Genomic DNA, 6,007 nt, shown 5'->3' on the forward strand with positions numbered 1-6,007 from the left:
ATCTGGTTAAATGTCCTGAGGGTCCAGCTCACCTGTCATCTCTGAAAACTCACGCCTGCTGCTACACCTCTAAATAAAACAAAGGCTCTTTAAAGAGCAAGTATTTGATTATTTGAAAAAGCTCTTTCCTTTTGTTTTTTAACATTAAATGAATGAATCATTAAACATGTCCCTGAAGTCAAAGTTCAGTCAATAAGACACTTGCACAAGTAGAAGAAGCCCCACCCCTTTTGTGCATAATGTCAAAGCATTCACAATCACTAGAATAGTCAAATTCACATTTTAGAAATTACTCTGTCCTGATTACAACATTAAAAGCAATCACATAGTTAATGAGGATGTATTTAAATGTTGAAATGACTAACTTTAAAAAATGATTTCATCATGAGGTCTACGTCACATTGAAAAATCCTAATTAAAAGACACACTGCAGCCATTGTTACATCATTTCATGTTGTCTTCTGTTGTGGTTTGTCCCTTGTCTGTGTCTGTGATTCTGTTTTGTGTTCTGTCCTTGGTGTGCTTTTTGTCATGAGTTTCTGTCTGTGTCCTTTTGTTAGTTGTGTTCTTTCCCCTGTCTCTGTCTATCATCCATGTTGGTCATCCTTGTGATCTCTTCCCATGTCAGTGTCTGGTCTGGATGTTCTTGGTCTTTGTGATTGGTCCTCAGTCTGTGTCCTCTGTGTTTTGGTCGTTATGTTTCAGTCCCATGGTGACTTTATATTTATGTTTTGTTTGCCTGATTTGCACCTTGTTCACTATCGAGTTCCATGTTAATCACCTTTCGTATGTTCGTTTCTGTATGTATGTTCTGTATGTATGTATGTCTTTGGTTCCGGTTTCCCCTATTGTCACACTCCACAACTGTTGCTTGTTTGATCGTTTATCCTCTGTGTATTGAAGCCTGCACCATTTCCCTGTTTATTTGTTAGTTCCCTCTCATTGGTCACATGATCCCGCATTCTTGTTGTATGTGTTTATCATTGTCACCTCCTGTTATAGTTTTATGTAGGGATGTCCCGATCCGATCACGTGATTGGAAATCGGCCTGATCATGTGGCTTCAGACTTGATCGAAATCAGATGTTGCATCCCAATCAGGAATCTGATATAGATTTTATCCTCATTATTTTGTTCAGCGCTATTTCAAGCTCATTATTGCAGAAAATGAGCCTTTCACGCGTTGGCATCAGGAATCAGTCGAAAAGCATTATTTTCAATGAGACGTGTTGCTTTTTAGAGGCGTCAGAAGCATCGCATCAAAAGCTGAGCTAAAGCGATGCTTCTGATGGGAGCGCGCATTGCCGCTTGTCGGCAGGCTGACGCAGTCAAAATTCAACCCAATCCAACTTTCGACGCTCTGAGCTGTGACGTAGCTTCGCGTTGTCCAATAGGAACGACGCGTTGGGCCAAAACACGGAAGACTAGTGGCAGAAACCACTGACCGGCACAAAACAGATCGGTGCAGAAACCACTGATCTCTACAAAACAGATCAGTGCAGAAACCACTGATCTCTACAAAACAGAAACGTGTCACAGGACTGCTCATTTAAAGAGGAGTTTACTGAAGAAAAATCCTTGGAAATGTTTTTTGTTGTTGTTTGTTACCTCAAAATTTCTGATTACTGTTAAAAAAAAAAGTTTAGTAGAACACTTGTAATTAAAATAGCTAAATCAATAAATGGTTCTTTACAAACCTTTCATCTGTAAATTGAAACCACGTGTTATTTCAGATTAGATAATTTCCTGTTTAACATAAGGAACCTTGGACATTTACTTTTAAACAAATAAAATAACATGGAAATTTGTACTTTTTTAAGTCTGGTAGATTATTACTTGATTGTTCAAGCCACCTCAAGGAGAAGTGCACTGTTTAAGTGATAAATAATAAAATAAGGTGATTAAAATGAAAATATTATATATTTAGCATTTGTTCATTATTCATTCAGTTTTTTAAAGTATCGGATCAGGACTCGGTATCGGCAGATACTCAAAATCAGATGACTCGGAATCGGATCGGGGCCAAAAAAACCTGATCGGGACATCCCTAGTTTTATGTTTGATAATCCTGTCACCACTGTCGTGTTACCCGCTTGACTTGGTTTCTGTTGTGTGTTTTTACTCGTGTTAAAGCCCGTTTCCTCACTTTGTTCAAGAGACTTGTCTCATGGGTTCATGTATTAAATGCAAAACTTAACAGTGTTCATGATAAATATTTATTTACGTTGTCTTCTTTCTGCAGATATGAATGAATCTACCAGACTTAAAAATGTACACATTACTTTTCATGCTGTTTTTTTTTTTTTTTTTGTCTAAAAATAAATGTGCAAGGTTCATTATTATGTTAATCAAGAAATCATCTCATCTGAAACAACAACAACGGACAAGTTGTGGTTTTAATTTACAACCCCATTTCCAATGAAGTTGGGCCATTGTGTGAAATATAAAGAAAAACAGAATAAAATGATTTGCAAATCCTCTTCAAACTATATTCAACTGAATACACCACAAAGACAAGATATTTAATGTTCAAACTTAAAGACATTTTTGTTTTTGTGCAAATATTTATATTTTGAAATGGATGCCTGCAACACATTTCAAAAAAGTTGGGACGGGGAAACAAAAGACTGGGAAAGTTGGTGAATGCTCAAAGAACACCTAATTGGAAACAGATGAGTGTCATGATTGGGTATAAAAGGAGCATCCCCAAAAGGCTCAGGCGTTCACAAGCAAAGATGGGGCGAGGATCACCACTGCACATCTGCATGAAAAAATAGTCCAACAGTTTAAGAACAATGTTTCTCAATGTTCAACTGCAAGGAATTTAGGGATTCCATCATCTACAGTCTATAATATAATCAGAAGATTCAGAGAATCTGGAGAACTTTCTACACGTAAGCGGCAAGGCCGAAAACCAACACTGAATGCCCGTGACCTTCGATACCTCAGGAGGCACTACATTAAAAACCGACATCATTGTGTAAAGGATCTTACCGCGTGGGCTCAGGAACACTTCAGAAAACCATTGTCAGTTAACACAGTTCGTCACTACATCTACAAGTGCAAGTTAAAACTACCATGCAAAGCGAAAGCCATACATCAACAACATCCAGAAATGCCCCCGCCATCTCTGGGCCCGAGCTCATTTGAAATGGACAGACGCAAAGTGGAAAGTGTGCTGTGGTCTGACGAGCCCACATTTCAACTTGTTTTTGGAAATCATGGACGTCGTGTCCTCCGGACAAAAGATGAAAAAGACCATCCAGATTGTTGATTGTTACCAGCGCCAAGTTCAAAAGCCAGCATCTGTGATGGTATGGGGTTGTGTTAGTGCCCATGGCATGGGCAACTTACACATCTGTGATGGCACCATCAATGCTAAAAGGTACATCCAGATTTTGGAGCAACACATGCTGCCATCCAAGCAACGTCTTTTTCAGGGACGTCCCTACTTATTTTAGCAAGACAATGCCAAGCCACAATCTGCACGTGTTACAACAACGTAGCTTCATAGTAAAAGAGTGCGGGTACTAGACTGGCCTGCCTGCAGTCCAGACCTGTCGCCCATTGAAAATGTGTGTCACATTATGAAGCGCAAAATACAACAGTGGAGACCCTGGACTGTTGAACAACTGAAGTCGTACATCAAGCAAGAATGGAAAATAATTCCACCTACAAAGTTTCAACCATTAGTGTCCTCAGTTCCTAAACACTTATTGAATGTTGTTAGAAGGAAAGGTGATGACATTTGGCTCAGGCGTCTTTTTCGGATGCCCCTGGACGGCTCGCTGGAGAGGTGTTCCGGGCACATCCCATTGGGAGGAGGCCCCGGGGAAGACCCAATACATGCTGAAGGGACTACGTCTCTCGGCTGGCTTGGGAACACCTCATGGTTCCCCCGGAGGAGGTGTGTGTGGATCTTGAGGTCTGGGCGGCTTTGCTTGAGCTGCTGCCCCCGCGACCCGACTCCGGATAAAGTGGAAGAAAATGGATGGATGGATCGGCTTTGTAGTAAAAGAGTGCGGGTACTAGACTAGCCTGCCTGCAGTCCAGACCTGTCGCCCATTGACTGTTGAACATCTGAAGTCGTACATCAAGCAAGAATGGGAAAGAATTCCACCTACAAAGCATCAACAATTAATGTCCTCAGTTCCTAAATGCTTATTGAGTGTTGTTAGAAGGAAAGGTAATGTAACACAGTGGTAAACATATCACTGTCCCAGCTTTTTTGAAATATGTTGCAGGCATCCATTTCAAAATGAGCAAATATTTGCACAAAAATAATAAAGTTTATCAGTTTGAACATTAAATATATTGTCTTTGTGGTGTATTCAATTGAATATAGGTTGAAGAGGATTTGCAAATCATTGTATTCTGTTTTTATTTACATTTTACACAACGTCCCAACTTCATTGTAATTGGGGTTGTACAAATGAACATCAAAGATTGGTAAAGACTCTTTTTTTTACTTAAAGCTATTTTAATTATACATTTTTTAAGTTTTCAAAGAAACATTTTTAACTTCAAAATGTACAGTAATCGGAAATTAATCTTGAAGTAAAAAACAGTTTTAATGATTTTCTTTTTAAAACCGTTGCATATAAATTAGCAGTTCTGATGTTCCTCTGATGCACATTTCTGCACTCTGTTTTCCGTGTTTTGGCCTGATGCCTTGTTTCTATTGGATGTGCAAAGCTACATCACAATGTGCAGCAGTAAAAGTTGGATTGAGTTGAACTTTGACTGCAGAGGGTTTGATGTCAAGTGGACGTGCACACTCCCGGCGGAGCGTCATGCATCACACTGCGATGCACAAAATCCAAGCTTGGGGATTTTACTGTATATCCCCAGTAATGCAGCTTCATGATGAAGTGGTAGGAGGATTTTCTTAAAAAGAAGACCTGAAAATTTAGCTACAATTTGCCAGAAGGTATATCTGAGCTGGCAACCTAGATCTGATGTTTTGGTGAGAGAAAATCCTGCCGCTGTGGCAACCCCGAAAGCTAAAAGAAGAATAGGGGCCATGCATTTTCGAAGAAATTGCTTGTCCAACAGAAGGCTACTTTCCCCGAGCAAGCAAGCTAACTGTACTGTCAAGATATGGATGGAAATAATTTTCACCCACTGCAGACCCTTTGCTACATTGCAAAATTCACATAAGCACTCAAATTTATGGGCCATATAGGAGATTTGGTGACATTAACTCACATAAACACCACAAAATACTGCAGAGCCATTTGATCAATATTAAACTTTTTTTTTTTTTTACATGGCACGTATGGAAACACATACTGTATTCTGCACACAAAGTCCAGCTCTCTCTGTGCTTCAGTATTAAGCATGCCACTGTCGAAAACAGTTAATAAATCCAATCAAAAACACTTTGAACCAAGAAGAGGTACTCAGAGAGAGCTACACCAATGTCTTGTACGTTTGACAGATTCATGCAAGTTTATTCTTTGTGATTCAGTGACCCCATAATATGTGGTTCTGTGTATCCTAGACATTTGAAAATTATGTCCTAAGTTCAACCACTTTTTCCTTGCCAACCAACACAATCCACCCACTGTGTTTAATCCACATTGGCTCCAAATGTTTTGAGTTAAAACCGTGAGTATTAAAACAAAGTAATATGGTAACAATTTTGAGGTTATTTTTGATCCTATCTTATCCTTTGATCTGCACATTAGAGAGATTTATAACACTGCTTTCTTTCATTTGTGTAATATTACAAGGATTCCACCTATGCTGTCAGTGGAGGATGCAGAGACACTGATTCATGCCTTTGTTTCATCTGGAATTGACTACTGCAGTGTTCTGTTTTCTGACTGCCTCATTTGAGCATCAAGGGTCTCCAGCTGGTTCAGAATGCTGCTACTGGGGTCTTGGCTAGGAGAAGAAAGTTTTATCATCTTATTCCAATTATATATATATATATATATATATATGTATATATATATATATAATTTTTCATGGGCTGGCACCCTCATATTTGGTTAATTTTCCTT

The 6,007-nt window shown here is 39.1% G+C and overlaps 1 protein-coding gene across 1 annotated transcript in view; it reads left to right on the top strand.

Moving 5' to 3' along the window:
• Positions 1-6,007, top strand: part of LOC117501462 (neuropilin and tolloid-like protein 1) — a 318,979-nt gene that overhangs the window by 137,999 nt on the left and 174,973 nt on the right. The gene's annotated exons all lie outside the window — the stretch shown is intronic.

The sequence above is a fragment of the Thalassophryne amazonica genome, chromosome 1, assembly GCF_902500255.1.
Source record: "Thalassophryne amazonica chromosome 1, fThaAma1.1, whole genome shotgun sequence".
In the NCBI taxonomy this organism is placed as follows: Eukaryota; Metazoa; Chordata; class Actinopteri; order Batrachoidiformes; family Batrachoididae; genus Thalassophryne; species Thalassophryne amazonica.